The sequence below is a fragment of the Marmota flaviventris genome, chromosome X, assembly GCF_047511675.1.
Source record: "Marmota flaviventris isolate mMarFla1 chromosome X, mMarFla1.hap1, whole genome shotgun sequence".
In the NCBI taxonomy this organism is placed as follows: Eukaryota; Metazoa; Chordata; class Mammalia; order Rodentia; family Sciuridae; genus Marmota; species Marmota flaviventris.
The window spans coordinates 129,641,284-129,660,370 of NC_092518.1; the positions used below are offsets into that span (position 1 = coordinate 129,641,284).

General features: G+C 37.7%; 1 protein-coding gene across 1 annotated transcript in view; it reads right to left on the reverse strand.

Annotated features, from left to right (window-relative positions):
* Nucleotides 1-633: 633 nt before the first annotated feature.
* Ids (iduronate 2-sulfatase) overlaps nucleotides 634-19,087 on the reverse strand; it is a 64,865-nt gene continuing 46,411 nt past the window's right edge. Inside the window, exon 10 of the mRNA XM_071606196.1 lies at nucleotides 634-2,060. The gene's annotated coding sequence lies outside the window, so the exon portion shown is untranslated. The remainder of the gene's footprint in view (nucleotides 2,061-19,087) is intronic.

A 19,087-nucleotide genomic window follows, 5' to 3' on the forward strand; every position in this document is an offset into this window, starting at 1 on the left:
TAGTTTTCAAGCCAATTCCTCCTTGCCCTTTTGCCTAATATTTTTACCCAAATTAGATGCTCAGTTATTTGGTTCCAGTAGAAATTTCAAACCATGAATACCTAGCTGCCCCCACCCCAAACACACACATGACCTCTAAGCCCAGCTCCACTCTTAACCATAATAAAAACCATAGGTGACTCACCACCACCTTACTCCCAACTCACTACAGATTAAGCCTTAGGCCTTTTCCTTAGGGAGATATTTTGCTATTTACTATGTGAGTAATAAACTGCATAAGTTTCCTATAGCTGCTGTAAGTTACCACAAACTCGATGGTTTATAACTATAGATTTCTCAGAGTTCTGAAGGCCAAGAGTCCAAAATCAGTTTCACTTGTCTGAAATCAGGGTGTAGGTAGGACCACACTCCATTTCCAGGTTCTAATGGAGAATCCATGCATCTATGGTTTCTTCCAGCCTGGATGACTGCTGATATTCATTTGCTGCAGTCAGTCTGGGCACAATTCACGAGCCACTTATTAAGCAGGAACGAACTTTATTTTTTGAACACATACACAGCACCAACTGCTACCTCCGGCTCTTCAGGCAGCACCTCAAACACTCTTGAGGCAGATTGGCTGGTTCGTGTGGGTGGAGCCAAAAGAGTCACCCAATGAGCAGCTCCGTGGTCTAAAAGGGCAGGGAAACAGCCCAATGAGCATCACCGCAGAGTAGCCAATCAGCTGGTGCTGGGGCCACGGTGAGCCAATCAGCTGGTTGCTGGGGCCGCTTCAGCTGCGGCTCTCAACATCTCCTCCTCTCTGTTTAATCAAACAACAAGCATGTGGCTTAGGGACTGTGCCTGTCTTAGGTTGTCAAATACTACATATAGTCCTTACCCGTCATCGGATGAGCTGACCTCAAGGCATCAGCCTCCTGTCTTAGGTTGGTACCATTGCAATTGGATCTTACCCGTCATTGCCTACTGGTCCAGCATACAGCCATACCTGTGGATACTAGTTGGGGGGGTGAGGTTCTTTGCCTCACCTCTGTTGGCCCCCAAATTTTAGCTGAACGACCATCACAAGCAGAAGGGAGAAGAATACACCAAGCCAATTGACGGCTCCTTTTGGAATAATTGTACCACCGATGACACCATCAGAAAAATACCCCGGCACTACCACAAGTCGCTGCACCAACAGATAGTTCACAATGCATATAAGTGATACATAGTCCAGGCAAGTTCTGCAAGCAGTTGTGATACATAGTCCAGGCAAGTTCTGCAAGCAGTTCAGTGATAGCTATTTTAGAAGCTGTAGTTTGGTTTTATCTTTGTCTTCACCAGCACTGGCATGATGATAGGAATTCTGGCAGTGATGGATAAAGAAAATTTATGTAACATTCCAGCAGGCACTAAAAGAAAGCAATTTTGTGAACAATTTACATTATCTTGAACAGAAATATTAAATATAATGAAAAGGAAAGGTGAAAGTAAACAAACAGATCTGTTAACCTCCTTTTTTGTTCATATATTAAAACAATCCTCAACAGCTGTTTACCCAATTTAAATTAAACCATTCAAAACACGTGAATAAGAAAAAAAATATTTGGATTCATTTTTACATGAGCGTTCGTCATATATGATATATGGACATACGCACATACAAACATACAACGCAAAACACAAGTGTGCATACATAATATAATACATACAACATATAACATAATAGTAAAGGCTTTGTAACTTTTTACAGGTGAAATCTCCATTGCAATGTTTAAAAACTTCATAGTCAAAAAATAGAACTGATCAGCAAAACATTAACCTAGGTCTGTATGAGCTCAAAAAACAAAACAGAACTTTATGATGTGGGAAAGGGCAATAACAAAATAGATATTGAAAAAAGCATCCTGGTTTCATTAGTGTCTAGGTGTGGGAGAACCACTGTCGCAGATGTAATGATAGCCAAACTGGGGTTCTGGATATCAGCTGTTATGGATTTGAGCCAAATCATCTTCTTTTTGGTCTGTAGAAATCGCTTTAGGTAATCTCTCTGGAATCCAAATCAGCTGCTGTTCTCCCTGTGGAAACACATAAACAGACCTCTGACTCCAGACAATCACTGGGTCAGGACCTTTCCATTGTCCTGTTAGAATATGCTTCCAAAGTACCTTGGGCTTATGTACATTTTTTGTACACATATGCCTTTCCGCAGCACTAAGCCCTGATGAATCCAAATTTAAAAAGTTTAGAGTAAAAAGGGTTATTTTAAGTTTATCTTTGGGGAATATATACCCCTTTCCAATTCCCTCTTTTTGCTTTAATAAGTACATTTTAATAGTTTGATGAGCTCTTTCAACTATGCCTTGTCCCTGTGGATTGTATGGGATTCCTGTTATATGAGTAATGCCAAATGATGAGCAAAATTATTTAAAAGAGGTAGAAGTATAACCAGGGGCATTATCTGTTTTTAACTGTTTTGGAACACCCACAGTGGCAGAATTTTGTAAGCAATGTGCTATAATATCTTGAGTTTTTTCTCCGGCATGAAGGAAGCCCATCAAAAATCTGGAAGAGTATCAACTGTAACATGCAAATATTTTAATTTTCCAAATTCTGGCAAGTGTGTGACGTCCATCTGCCAAATATGGTTAGGTATCAGTCCTCTAGGATCGACTCCAAGATTAATTTGTGGTAAAATGGTCACACAATTTTGACATTGTTTTATTATTTGTCTAGCTTGTTCCTTAGTTATTTTAAAACGCTTTTGTAAAGTATTAGCATTGACATGGTACCTTTTATGAAAATTTATAGCTTATTCTAGTGTAGAGAAAATATGTATGTCATGTGTAGATTTATCTGCTAAATCATTACCCAAACTAAGGGCTCCAGGCAATCCTGTTGTGGATTAGTCGCCACTCCTAGGCCTCGAAGCGTTTGAGTGGCCTGTTATAATGGCCAATGTTTTGGCCATTCTTGACTAAATATGATGCTAAGGTCTGCACCTGTATCCAGTAGCCCATTAAATTCATGTCCCTGAATATTTATTTTTAGCATGGGGCGAGAATCTAAATTTAAAGAAAGCATAGCCCAATCTACACCTGTGGAGCCTAATCCCCTGGAACCTCTTTCTATAGTACGACTGGATAATTTATCATGTAGGCTGGGTATTATTAGTAACTGTGCTATTCTATCTCCTGGTGAAATTACTGATATACCCTTTGGAGAACTGGCTATAATTTTTATTTCACCTTCATAATCGGGATCAATTACCCCAGGACTTATCATAAGTCCTTTTAGAGTAGAAGAACTGCATCCTCACAATAAGCCTACTGTTCCTTGGGGAAGAGGTCCTTTTACTCCTGTGGGAATGATTTGAACTCCCATCTCTGGAGTTAGTACTGCTCTGGCGGAGGTGCAGATGTCCAACCCTGCGCTCCCTCTGGTTCGTCTGATGAGAGATCTGATTGATAATGTTTCCTGAGCACTGCCCCTGATGGTGTTGCTGGTTTCCTCCATGGTGTTGCTGGGTTCCTCCAGTGCCCCGTATATTTGTGGTTGTGGGCCCTGAAGCATTTGGCCCCCCTGTCCATTTTTTGGCAATGGAGCCCAATGCCTTTCTTCACGATATCATCCTTGTCCATTTTTTGATAACGGAGTACCCTCTATGGTGGTTTAAGAATGGCATTCATTAGCCCAATGTCTCCCTCTACGGCATCGTGGGCAAATACCTGGTATTCTACCCCTTTGATACCTAGTTTTGTTAAACCCTCCTCCTATGGGGCAATTCCTTTTAAAATGTCCTGTTTGTTCACAATTGTAGCATGTTTTTGGCCTGGCATCTAAAGCTTGTTGTACTGCAGCTGCCAAGACTTGCCCTTGTTCATTAATGTCTCTACATAATTTAATATATGTGTTTAAATCTTCATGTTTCCATGGTCTAATGACCTCTCTGCACCAACGATTTGCTTGCTCATAAGCCAGTTGTTTTATTAATGGCATTGCTTGTTCTGTATTCTCAAAAACTCTGGTATCTGTTTGAATAAGCCAATTACAAATTCAGCATAAGGTTCATTAGCTCTCTGTATTACCTTAAATAATTGACCTTGTAAACCTCCATGTCCTTGTAAAGTCTTCTATGCCCTAATCGCATCTGCAGCAATTTGTGAATATATGGCAGGATCATATGCAATTTGTTGCCGTTGACCCTCATAAGGTCCTTTTCCTAACAACATATCTAGATTTCTCTGAGGATAACCAGCTGCTGCATTTTGCCTAGCTGTCTCTGTGCAAAATTCCTCATTGGCAACCTTCCATAACAAATATTGCCCTCCATTTATCACAGCTTTACACATACTAGCCCAATCTGCTGGTGTCATGTCCAAGTTAGTAATGGATTTGACCCTGCTTACAGTGTAGGGTGCTTGGGAACCATAGGTTGTTACAGCCTCCTTTAGCTGCTTCACTGTTTTTGGAATCTAAAGCATGGTGAATTTGCTGCCCTCCTGCCTGCTCAAATACAGGACATGCCAATCTTTGAGGTCCTGTCTCAGGATCCCATTTATCAACTACGGGGGTTGGGGGCCCCCCAGCACATGTTGTCTCAATAGGTGGAGCTGTTGGTTGGACACTTATGCCCTCTGGTGATAGAAAGGTGTTAGTAGCAGCCTCCTGTTGTAACTTTTTCCCTGATAGTCCTTCCTCCTTCAAATTTTCTTCCTCTGTCTGACTAGCTCGATAGACCTTCTCTTTTGCTTGATCTAACATGTTTTCTACCATAGTCTGAACCTCTAACAATTTACTTAACACTCTTTCAGTTTGTTTTTTACTAGTTTCTAATCTACTATAAAGATAATGCAACGCAACAAGATAACACAAAACAAAACCGAAACAGAATGAAACAAAAACAGAACAAAAAATCGTTGTATCAACTTTCCTATTTTCTTGAAATGTATTTTCGTGGTCTATCTCTATCTCTTCCTCAGGGCCGAACAACTTCAAACCTTGAGCCAACCATTTTCCCCAGTTGGCCTGAGAAAGTTCTAGGGACAGGCAGCTTGAAACAAAAGCGAAACAAAACGAAAGAAGAATCTTAAAATGGCTACCCATCCTCTCGCCCTGCCCTCAGGGGCGAGCAGTTTACCTTATCACTTATCCTCAGTCATTCCCCGTAGGGGCCACCAAATGCCGCAGTCTGGCTGGGCACAATTCACGCGCCACTTATTAAGCAGGAACGAACTTTATTTTTTGAACACAGACGCCGCACCACACAAGCTCTTCAGTAATTCCCTCAGAGCCCAACTGTCACCACTGGCTCTTCTGGCAGCACCTCAACCGCTCTTGAGGCAGATTGGCTGGGTCGTGTGGGCGGAGCCAAAAGAGTCCCCCAATGAGCAGCTCCGTGGTCTGAAAGGGCGGGGAAACAGCCCAATGAGCATCACTGCAAAGGAGCAAATCAGCTGGTGCTGGGGCCACGGTGAGCCAATCAGCTGGTTGCTGGGGCCACTTCGGCTGTGGCTCACAACATTCCTTGGTTTATGGCCACATCATTCCAGTCCTTAAAAATAGCATCTTCAAATCTCTACTCATCTTCATATTGTTTTTGTGTGTGTATGTGTGTGTGTGTGTGTTAGAGAAAGAAAAATCAACCTCTGCCTCATTATAAGGATACACATGATTGCATTTCTGGCCCACCCAGATAATCCAGTACATTCTCCCATCTCAAGATCCTTGACTTGTCAGGCACAGTGTCGGATGCCTGTACTCCTAGCCAGTCACAAGTCTGAGGCAGAAGGATTGAGACTATAAAGCAATTTATCAATTTTGCAAGGCCCTAAGCAACTTAGCAAGACCCTGTCTCTAAATTTTTAAAAAAAATTAAAAAAGACTGGGGATGTGGCTCATTGTTTAAGTGGCCTTGGGTTCAATCCCTGATAGCAAAAAAAAAAAAAAATCCTTAATCATATATGCAAAAACTATTTTCAAATAGGGTAACATTTCAGTTTCCAGGGATTAGGTCCTCATTTGTTGGTGGCCGTATTTCAGTCCACCACATTGGTGCCTATATATCATTTGTCTCAGAACCCCAAAATGCAGAGATGGGAAAAAACTGCCCAGTGTCCATCAGGGAATGCTATGCACCCACATAAAACAATAATATTATTACCAATTCACAAAGGATGGAACTGTGAGTGGAAACACTCAAGTTTGGGGAGTTGGAAAAAGATGTGTTTGGTTCTGTTTTCTTTCAACAGGATCTCTCCCTCATTACCTGAAAAAAAAAATCTTGCAGTCCTTAACAGCAAACAGACAAGAAGTGAAAAAGCTGAATGAGTTGGTTTGAAAGTGTTGGGAGAAACAAAATTTTTTAAAAAGTCAAGAGCCAATGGGGCATGGAAATTTGTAAGTGTAGAATTATCTGATCATGCTGTGGAGCACAGCAAATGCTCTAAATGCATGCAGGTGGCTAGCAAGTGTCTACAAAGCACACGTGGGTTTTCAACTGTCCTTATATGAAGTTAGAGCTACAGTTATTCTACATCATCCTACTTTTTAAGAAGCAGCAGATATTCAACTTATATCAGTAGTTAACTTGACAGTAGTTACTCTGAACTCTTATTTTTTCCTAATTATAAGGCTTACTCTGACATTTTATTCTTTATAATTCTTTATCAGCACCTCCTACAGTTTCCCCTGACAGTTGATCTTACACATATGATTAGTCGCATCCTTCAACATTCCTCAGTGAGGTTAGATGAAGTTCAGTTTCCCCACAGAAGTCAAAAGACTGGGTTCACAGCCCAGTTCTGACACTAACTTGCTGTGCAACATGGGGCAATTCCCTTCTATACTGGCTTCAGGTATGCATCTGAAAAACAAGTTCAAAAGCACACAGTCCTTTATGAGGTGGCTGAAGCACACTGGACTTGCCTGGAGGGAAATAGTTATAAGCAATCAGTGTAATGTAAAAGGAAGCTCAAGTATGCCTCTTAAACCACAGCACCTCTGCCCCACATAGGAGGCTGACGCCTCTGCAAAGTCTCAAGTTGGTGCTGAATGCTACTACGTGGCGTTAGGCAAAGAAAGGCAATCATTTTTCTTTGCAATGACTGTAACAGATCTTATTCTTGGCAATTACTGTAGGTGGGAATGAGAAAATTCTTTCATGATGAACGAAAGCCTTTGTGCTTTTTCCAAGCAGTGGAAAACTGCCTAGATGGTCATACCAAGCTACCCTGATGGAAGAATTTAGAATGCTAATTTGAAAAACAGGCACATGATATTACAATGAAGGCCTCTGCCTCCTTTCTTCTCCATCTCTTTTCCTCTCTCCTGCTAGCTCTAATCTTTTCTCTGGAAATTCTAAAACTTGACAGTAATCATTTTTATTGGATTTAAGCAAGCCAAATTAATTAGCAAAACAGTAGAGACAAATAACTAGCTTAATGTGCTCCTGGGGTAGAGAACCTTTAAAAACTGTTTTTTCCACATGGGTTAACCCACCTCCAGCATAGAACAAGACAGCATGCGCTTTGAACCTGGTGAGGTTGGGTTAAAATCTCAGCCCTATTACTTCCTAACTATGTGATTTCAGGCAAGTCATTTCACCTTTCTGACCCCCCACTTCCTCATATATGAAATCAGTCTCACAATAGCTACTCACTGTGTTAAGTGATTTACACAGTTAATTTCATTTAATTCTCACAGTAGCTTCTGAGGTGGATGTCATCTTTTGTGTGTGTGTGTGTGTGTGTGTGTGTGTGTGTGTGTGTTATGATTGAGCTAACTTAAGTGAGCAATGGGCACATAGTAGGTGCTAAAGGAAATTGCAGCCAATTATTATTGTATGTTCAGTTTTATACCAGGTACTGTGGGGCAAATCTAGAAATAATAACTATTCAAGTACAAATTAGCACTGCATAATGTATTAATATTTTTAAGTGGAAGGGGAATATTCAAAGGAATTGCATTCCTCAGTTTCTGGATCTTGACTGGTACTTTTTGGTTTGGAATAGCATGGGTAAAGTTGAATTAAACACCCTTCCTAGCCAGATGAGCCTCCAAGGGTCATAGGGTTGAAGATAAAACAAATTAAAAGTAGAAAAGATTTAGGACATTCAAGCAGTCTCTGCAGGAGAAGGCAAGAACTTACATTACCTTCCTGCAAACCCTTCACAGAATGGCCTCCACCAAGTTGGCATTGGGCCACTGATCATTCCTCCCATCTCACTGTCTGTCACACATGCTCCTTGCAGAGCTTGCCAATCCCTGCTTTTTAATCTTCTTGGCCTTCTTCAGGTTATTCTCTTTGTCTGGCAGAAGATGTATATTCCCATTGAAATTCAACTCATAAGTTCAAATGGCCCCTCTGGGGATGGTATCCCGATTAAAAGTTGAGCCTGACTTTCTATGGCATATGGTGAAAATAGCAGCTCTTTAATATGATGAGATATGATTAGTTTAGTTGCTATTAAAAATATCACAAATGTATGGTTAATTTTTAAAATAAAAATAAGTGATATTTATGTGATATGCATAAATCAATTCTGAACATAAATCAATTAATAAAATATTAGTACTACTCATCAGATGTCAGTTTATTACCAGATGCCAATAACTATAACCTTGTCTATCTATATCACATGCATATCCTGCTACATAAACATACACTTTTGAATTAAATAATTACATGTAGGTTATACACTCATGTATGAGGAAAACACAATTAATACCAAGTATAAAATATGATACTGTATTAGTCCACTTTGTTACTATAATGAAGTTCCCAAGGATGTGTACCTCAAAAAGAAAAGTGGTTTTATTTAGTTCACTTTTGGAGGCTGAAATCCTAAGATTAGGTGGCCCCATCAATTTGGCGTCTTGACTATGCATTATTTATGCTATTTAGTGCCTAAGCCACTTTTATAGTTTTATTGAATAAATGAATGAGAGATAAAGGAAGACTTTCAATTAATACATATAGAAAGGATGATGAGGGAAAATCAGAATTTGGCAAACACCACAGCAATAGTTGATTCAAGAAAAACCATCATGGAAGCTAAAATTAGTAAAGTAACAGTATAATGATGAACAGGATATTTGCATGCCCCGTGAAGTCTCAGCACCACCTCCCTTAAGTTATTGCCACAAATATATACTTGGAATTTCATCAGAATAAAACCTTGAACTCAAATTGAATGTCATTCTACAAAATAAATGGTTTGTTCTCTTCAAAAGTTTCAGAATCACTAAAAATAAACACTAAGGAATCGTTCCAGATTATAGACATCTAAGGAGAAATGACAACTAAATGCAATGTGAAATTGTGGATTGGATCATAGAAGGAAAGAAAAAGAAGGACAGGGAGAGAGAGGGAGGAAGGAAAAAATAAAGGAAAAGAAACAAGATTATTTTTGGTAGGATAACTGATAAAATATATATATATAAGGTCTGCATATTGAGTAATGCTATTGCATCAATGTGAATTTTCTAATTGTGATACTGAGACTGCAAAAGATGTAAATATTTGAGAGCTAGGTGAAGGTTATGACAATTCTTTCTACCATGTTTTAAATTTTAAGTCAGGTTTATAAAAATTCACAAGTTGAACAAAATAAATTAGAACAAAAAATTATAAATTAATTATGTGTCTTGCATAATCGAATCTATGTAAATATTAAAATTAGGGCTTGCTTAGAGTAACAGTGTACCAAAAGAAAAAAACTCACTATATTAAGTTATCACACTTTGAATTATATGCCTCTCATATATGTTTGTAAGTTTTATGTTATACATGATCCCAACTTTATAAAATTTATCCATAAGTATATGTATAGCAAAGCAAGAAAAAGCAGTTAGATTATACTGGAAATTAGGTCACAATATTATCATGTTTGTAGATACTATGCCCTGCCTCTAAATTGGAAATGCAAGAGAATCCACTAAAGAACCACTAAGATAATGCAGCTAGATGATTACAAAATAAATGTACAGGATTTATAATATTCTATCTGCCAACAATAACAAGATGGAATATGTAATTTTCAAAGGAGGTCCCATTCACAAACATAACCTATGTAATTCCAGAAATTAACTTCCATTTTGGTAGGAGAGATTTGAAATTCAAGCTAGAAAGGAAATTGGATGAAGCTAATAGGACTGGTTAAATATTGGGGGAAAGGAATGAAACAATATCTTGTACCATATGCATTATAAACACCTTATGAATTCAATAGCTAAATTTGAAATGTTTAACCACTGGGGGAAAATAAGCTAGAAATCATATAGATGAATATTGTATCTCAGGGAAAGGAATAATTCTTTTTTTGAAAAAAAAGCTATTTAAAAATTATCTTTTTAATTGTATATATTTATGGGGTACAGCATGATAATTTGGTGCACATGTATGAAGTGTAATAATCAAATAAGGATAATTAGCACAATAGCACAATTCTTTTTTTATTTGTTTTAATTAGTTACACATGACAGTACAATGACCTTGACATATCATACATTTGAATCAGATGGGATATAATTTCTCATTTTTCTAAATATACAGGTTGCAGAATCACATTGGTCATGCAGTCACATGTATACACACAGTAATAATAATGTCTGCTTCATTCTACTATCCTTCCTATCTCCCCAAACCCTGCCCTCCTCTCCCTCCAATCCTCTCTACCTGATCTAAGGTAATGCTATTCTTTTTTTCCTCACATCTTCATACATGTATTTTGTATAAAAAATAGTATAATTCTTTAAGCATACATAAGGTAGAAGCTATAAAGGAAAGGAGTTCTTTTTTAATTTTTAATTCATTTTTGAAAAATAAAATGACAGTGGAATGCAGTACAATTATTATTACACATATACAACACAACTTTTCATATCTCTGGTTGTATATAAAGTAGGATTTCCAGTTTTGATGACATAAAAACTTTTAATTTATTTTAACAAGACTATAAATAATAATAAAATAGAAATGACAAGTTTAAAAAACGAATAGTTATAGCATGTGGCAGAAGAGGGTTAATACTTTTTAATTTTTTAACTTATAGATAGACATGGTACATTTGTTTAAAAAAATATTTATATTTTTAGTTGTAGTTGGACACAATACCTTTATTTTTTTATTTATTTTTATGTGGTGCTGAGGATCGAACCCAGGGCCTAACATGCACTAGGCAAGCGCTCTACCACTGAGCCACAACCCCAGCCCCAAGGATTAATAATTTAATATATAAAGATGCCTTACAAATAAACAAGGGAAGTGAACAACAGATCTCTCCCCCGCCAAAAAAAAAAAAAACATGGTTGGTTGGTGAGGATACAGAGATAAGGGCACTCTTATAATATATTGTGGATGATGAGATAAACTAGTCAAACTTATTCTTAAATGTAATATAACAAGACCCTTAAAGAAATCAATTTTCTGATTAATGATGGTGGAATGTAATGATCATTATTATCCAAAGTACAAGTATGAAGACACGAATTGGTGTGAATTTACTGTGTATACAACCAGAAATATGAAAAATTGTGCTCTATATGTGTAATAAGAATTGTAATGCATTATTCTGTCATATATAAATAAAAAAAATCCATTTTCTGGGATTCAGTACTTCCAATCATCCTAAGGCTATTTCAGAACTGTTCCCCCAAGAAGCATACATAATATACAGCAGTAATTATGTGAGGAAACTTTGAAAACAATAAGAATAGTCAACATTAAGTGAAGGGTTAACCACTTGAATCAAATGTATGAAATGAGAAATGTCAAGAGCTATGTAATGTTTTGAACAACTAATAAAAAAAAAGGGAAGGGTTAAATAAATCCTGGTCTATTATAAGATTCACCCATAACCATCAAAAATTATGTCACAATTTAACAAGAAAAATAAGTATTAAATACTGTAAAATAAAATTTAATACAGTAAAATCATGCTATAATATGCTAAATATGATCACAAATTTTTAAAAAATATATTAAAATATATAAATACCTCCACTATTTGGCTTATTTCAAATGTAACTACAAAAGTCTATTTTGAATTCATTGGAAAACTTCTCAGAGCAGAAAAAATGTAAACAATTTAAATTGAAATACTGTGATATTTTAACACAAAATTCAATTACCTGACTTGAAACTCTTAGTGTGTGTGCATACATATGTGTGTGATTCATTTATTCAATAAATATTTATCAGGTACCCGTTATGTCAAGCAATCTGATAGACTCTGGGAATACAATTGTAACTAAGAACACAGCCCTCTCCTCATGGCATTTACACTCTGGTGCAGCAGGTGTATTAAACATTAAATACACAAACACATAATTACAGATTTCAATAAGTACCTTGAAGAAATATTACAGGTTACCACTCTAATACATAACAAGCTACTGGTTTGTTGGGAGGATAAGTTCAATGGGCAGAGAATACAAAAATAATTACCCAGCAGTTCAGGAGATTGAGACAGGAGGATTGTGAGTTCAAAGCCAGCCTCAGCAACAATGAGGTGCTAAGCAACTCCATGAGACCCTGTCTTTAAAGAAAATATAAAATAGGGCTGGGGATGTGGCTCAGTGGCCAAGTGCCTCAAAATTCAATCCCTGGTACCCCTACCCAAATAATAATAATTAAAAGCTATTTTCTAACATGTTGAAAATAATTAATACTTTAAAAGACTTTCTTTAGTAATTTCTATTTATTTTTCCTCTTTATCACTTTTTCAAAAATTATTAGCAATGAACATGTGCTATGGCATGAATTTGTCCCCCAAAATGCATGTGTTGGAAACTCAATCCCCAATGCAATGGTGTTGGGACATGGGACATAATGGGAGGGACTTAGGTTATAAGATTAGTGTCAGTATAAAAGGGTGAATTTTGGCTCCCTTTTACTTCTTTGCTCTTCTGCCACATGAGGACCCAGTGTTCCTCCCCTCTGGAGGACACTGCAAGATACTGGCATCATGATTTGTCCTTCCCAGCCTCCAGAATTGTGGGAAAACAAATTTTGGTTCTTTACAACTACCCATTATGTGGTATTCTGATATAGTACTACAAATGGACTAAGACAATATGTATTATTTGTATACATGATCATAGAAATAATATTAAATGTGGCCTGAGGACTTGGCTCAGTGGTAATGCACATGCCTAACATGTACAAGGCCTTGGGTCAAATCACTGGCAGGGCGGGGGGAGGGAAGGAGGGAGGGAGGGAGGGAGGGGGGAGAGGGAGAGAAAGAGAGAGAAAGTAAATGTAAAAGAAAAACATAAACAAGAGTAAAGTAAAATAGACATTTTAAATATTAGTGCCTAGTTTTCCAGGCCTCCAAAAGCCATACTTCTAACAAGTATGGCTTGTTAGAATTTGGATCCTGAATTTGGATCCTTGTATATACTTCAACCCTGTGGCCTGATGAAGTGGACACTAACACAAAAGGACACATAAGAAATAGCTTTATTCAAACCACTTTTGTTGTAAACTTCATGTCAAAACATAAATACCGTCACCACTACCTTACCTCAAATACAAGAATAAAATCTACTTTGAATATGCTGGAAACCTGCAAAGAGCAAAATTTTTTAAACACCATTGGAAATTGAAATACCATACTAAACAAAAAATATTTAAAATTATGCTTGGAATAAACTCCAATTGGTTGTAAAAGATGATGTATGTAGGATAGTATCCTCCTATATTCATAGGATGTATCTTCAAAAGGAAAATGTGGTAGATGCCACATATAAAAGACAAGGTGTGAACCTTAAAGAGCAATTAATGACATGAGGCAAAAAATGGAAATATAGCACAGTCAATGAAAAAGTATAGTTTAGGACTTTTATTATAATCTTAAATTGTAAATTTGTAATGCTTATGAGCAAAGGGCCAGAAATTAGGAAGCTTTCAATCAACTGCTATAAGTTGCTACAGTAATGATGGGGCTAGTCCCAAATATTGTAGTTCTCCTCTTTCTGGGCACACATGTGAAAGGATTCAAATTTCCCACCCCATGAAGCAAAACTACCTTTAATCTTCCCAGTTGGGTTGGCAAGTCCTTGCTTTGACCAATGGAATGTGCAAGGAAGTTATCATGACAGCCTGGGGAAGGGCAGAGAATATGAGCGATCACAGTGTGCAGAGGTTCTATGACCCACGTGGAGCATGCAGTAGAGACAATAAGAATATTTTTCTGCTAAGCCACTGAGATTTAGAGGTTGTTTGTAACTACAACGATACTTACCCCATACTGACCCATACTGTTATGAATCCAAACCATCAGCTGTCCTTGATCAAATTTATCTAAACCTTTATTTCTAGTAATAGAAAGTTTTGCCGCTGGTATCTAGTTGGTTACAAAAGGAGACTGTTCAAAGTTTCACAGGACAATGAGAAAGAATATACCAGAAAGAGTAGCATGGGCTTTGAAGTCAGAAAAAAATGAGACCATTCAAGTGTCTACTACTAACTCTGTGTCATAAGCAAGTCGTTAACTTCTCTGAGCACCAATTCTTTTTTATCCATTGTATAATATCAGCAACTATTGCTCAAGGTTATTGTAAGTATAAAATAAGACAAAACATATAAAACATTTGGCATAGTGGTGGAAAGACAGTGAATATGCAGTAAATGACTACCAACATCATCATCATGATTATTATTTTTTCTCAGCATGTATTTACAATCTTACTTTTAAAATATGAGGCAAATCACATTTTAACCTATAGCTTCTGAAATATTAGAGATAAGCATTTTATGCTTGTAAATATGCCCTATTTCTTGGTTCCTCTGTCTCTCCTCAATGGAAGAAAATAGTGTTTGTAGAAATAAAATACCAGCCTTGACTTGTACATACACCCAAGATCATGTAAGTCATTACAATGTGTTTTTGAGAGTTGCCACTTCACTGCTCTATAAAAAGCTTCCTGGAAAAAGTATTAACAGATGGCCTCTTACTCTCTGAGGCTGTTAGTAGCACACCAGATGGCAACCCAAATGAGAAGATTCAACTTAAATTCTCCAAACTGAAGGAAATGTGACACTAGCTTTTTAATAGGTGTGCAGCATTAGAGGTAGCAAAGAAATGATCAGTCAAGATTAAAACTCATTTTCTTGCCTTATTTCAATGTGAAATCCAGTCTTCATTGTCTTACCAGCTTGCCAGATAGTTCATATAAAATGTTGGAAATGGTTTGCCCAACACAAACAGAAATCTTATTCGAAATGACTGACAGATTTATGAGGTGTAAGGCTAGTCTAAAGAATGAAAATACAAGGCAGTGCCTCAGGGACGAGTGCTCTATGCCACAGACACTCCTTTCTCTCCAGGACCAGTCATTAGTTTGCAACATTTTGCTCTTATTGTTAGAAATATTAGACCTCAGCTCAACTGTCAAACTTTTGACAGGGAGGTAATAACTCTTCTAAGATACTTATCATCCTTCCAGATGTCTAACTCTCTCACTGATGAATAAAAGCCTGGATGGAGTAGGGTTTCCCTGCCCAGGCATTGCTACAGTACAGATTCTGCCAGATTCTTTTGCATTCCAAAGCAAACTTGCACATAGTTTGGAAAAGGCTAATAGAGTCTTCATATTAGGCAAGAAGTTTCCTTTGGACATCTTAAGTTACATGAATAAATAAGGATGGGTTTGAACATTAGAAAATCCCAAATATCAGTGTTTCAAAAGGATCATCACCCCCCCACACACACACTGAAGTTGTCACTCAGCCATTCCATTCTGTAGGCTAGCTTACATCTTCTAATAATAGACCCAATGGGTCATATTGTACATGTGGATTTTTGGCAAAGTGACTGGAGAGGTTTTAAAGTATAAACAAACAAGATATGTATAAATATTTTGGACTCAGTCATTTGGGGAAAATAATGAATAAAAATAATGAATCACAGCTTCCTTACCTATACAAGGCCCTAATAGGGAAATCAACTTTTTATCCTTGACCACTGCTCTCATCCAAGTACTACTGTATTGCAGGGCTGGGGTAGACACAAAAGAAACACGACCATCACAAAGTGCATCAAACGTTCAGGAGCACCTACTAGTTTTCTTGCAAGTTCCTGTGACAATTAGTTTCAGTGAAAACTACAGATTGGGTCCAGCTCCTGCTCTCATGGATCCTCCACATCTGTGAAGCTAAGACAATGGGCAACTTTTAATGGGAGGAAACAAACAGATTTGGGGGCTCAAGGGAACAGGTATTGTCTAAAGAAACAATGTACTGATCAAGGGCCTACCCAACCTGGGAAACAGTCCAAAGAAGCCACAAGTTGTCATGTGTGTCCAATACTGCCTAGGGGAGGGAAATCCTGTATCTGGGGTCATTGAAGAGTATCTTTTCTGGAGGACAGAGTCCATTGAGCTTCCTCAGTGGCAGGGTAAAAATGGCCTACCCCCAGAAGCACCCATATCTCTCCACAATATTTAACTAAATAATTCTGTTTCCCAGGTCTCTGGATACTGAAAAGCAGACAAAATAGCTTTTTGGCTTCTGGAAAGGAGGAAGCCCTATAATAAATTCCTTAATTTACCTTATACATCGCAGTCTGATATAGCAGTTATCATGAATGTATCCTCACTTCTGGTAACCTGAAACAGTTCAAGACTGAGAGCCATATTCCAGAACTTGAGTTCTTAACCTAGGGAACCTGAACATTTAGAATAAATCTTTAGAAGTTGAATGAGCCCCCAAAATTATATGTATAAAAGTGCATATACCTTCATATGAGTATGTGGGGTATGAAGCAAACCACGGGTTCTCTCGGATCCCCAAAATAGTCCACAAAAAAAAGTTAAAAATAACTTCTCTAGAGTATGATCACCTAACAAAGAGAAACCCTGCCTCCCATCAGCCATCACCCTAGATGGCACTTAGGGACCTAGATGACATCATTGCTACTCCCCAATTTGAAGCAATGTAATGCCTAAACCATGCTAACCATGATGATTCCTTTTGATCCTAAAGATTGTCAAGAAAGATTATAGCACCCCCCTCATTTATTTTTCAGAATTGACAGGCATTCTCAAAGTCAAATTATTCTCCTTTTATCAACTACCAATTTTCTACCCCACAAATAAGTTTGTGGTTTTTGGACTGCTAAATCCTAGTGTAATTGACTCATCTTTCAGGAATTAAAAGAGAAGTCTGGTGGAAAGGCTAGTTCTGCTCAAAACACAAATGTCTAGATTTTCTTTACCATGTAGATATATCAGGACTCAGAAAGATAGTACATTAATCTCATAGTAATTAAATGAAAACAGAATTGCCAATTAACAGCACAGGACTTGAACTTGCAAACTATACAGATGTCCTCTTAGACAAAGAAAGCATTCCTGTATAGTCAAATAGACTGATAATAATATCACATATTTATCATGGTGGTGGTTGCAGGCAAAATCCCACAGAGAAAGCTTTCCTCTTGGCTTCAGCATTGGCTGCCATCCAAAATTCACAGACTATAAACAATGAAAACCATTCCATGAAGAAAAGTTAGGGATAGAACTCACTTGGGGTCCCCAACTTTCTGAGGAAGTGCTCAAGCCATAAGTCAAAGTAACATTTTCATCAGCACAAGGTGGCAGGCAGGATAAACGACCTGGTCATGAATGCATACGTTGAGAGGGGACTGTGAGAGAGGCCTTCAGGAAATACCTATGGAATGCTGACTCCTATCCCAACAGGCCTAGGCTGGAGAGGAAGGCCCCATTGAAGGTGTTACACCACAGTGGGAAGCTAAGCTCTCCAACCCTGCCTCACTCCAGTGGAATACAATGGCTTCATTGTCCATGTCTGTTGAAACAAGTTTCTGGTTTTACCAGCAGCCTATTTCGGGGTACATGCTGGCTGGGCTTTTATGCTATATAAAGTTAAGAAGGTTGAAGATGGCCCAAGTCAGGTCCTAGCACTACACTAATGCCTATAGCTGCCTAGCCCAGGAGATTACAATTTTTTGTGATTATTGTTGCTCCAGGTGAGCAAATGTCTACATACTTTACAGTATATTTTTCTGAGGTGTTGACATTTTCCAGCTTTTGAAGATGTAAATTTGTGATGTGTGAAATGAAAAGTATAATACCAGCTTCTTTGAAAATCTGAAAGAAAACAAAAGCCATTATAAAAATTCTTTCCCCTTGAGGTCAGTGGGTTGAATCCACCTTGGGCTGGTTGTTACCAAACCACATTACTAAGACTTAATTTCTAGATATCAAAGTTTTAGAACATTAACAAGAGAGGGGAGAAAGTGGTGATGAGTAGAGATAGGAGAAAGGTGGGTAAACCAGAATTCTTAGCAATTGGACTACTCAAGGTCCAGGCCCCCCAAAATGGGCCCATTAATACCAGGAGCAGAACAATGGTTTCAAATCCATTAGGAGCTCTCAACAATGAAGACTTCACATATTTTCAGTCTGTGAAATATTGATGACTGTTTTGGGGATTAAAAAAAATAAGGAGAAGGGTTCATCTCCTCCAACAAGTGAATCTCAGCCATGTCCTGTACAAGAGCCCTTTCAGTGTTCTGGTCTCTGAGACCAAACAAAGTGGGAATCCATGACTCCCAAAGTACATGCAATTGTATAGTTAGAGTTCAAAAAGGACCATAACACATTGATCACCCCATGAAAAGAAAGATCAGTTGTAAATTTCATAAGAACATTGGAATCTTTAAGTCAGCTTTTCTGTGGACAGTTATGAGTAGAAAAGACCAAAATTATGTGGATCTACAGATGCTGGGTACCAGGTTACACTCTCCCACATACCAGCCTCCATCAGAGTTAAAAATGACTACATGTTATGAAGCAATCACCAAAACACATATTAAATAAATATATGTACAAAAGCCAAAGGGCCACTGAATATATAAAGCAGCTGACACAGTATAAGGAATCAACACATGGTAGATGTTGCTATTGTCATATAGTTGTTTGAAACTCTGACCAAGTTATAGAACAGGACTGAGCTCCCTGCAAACAAATACTTCTTGATGAACCTACAGGGTGCAGTTTTCAAAAGATAGCATCAATATGGTCAGTGTTCAGTAAATATTTTTTCAATGAATGGATGAAAAAAGAATGAATAAAAGGA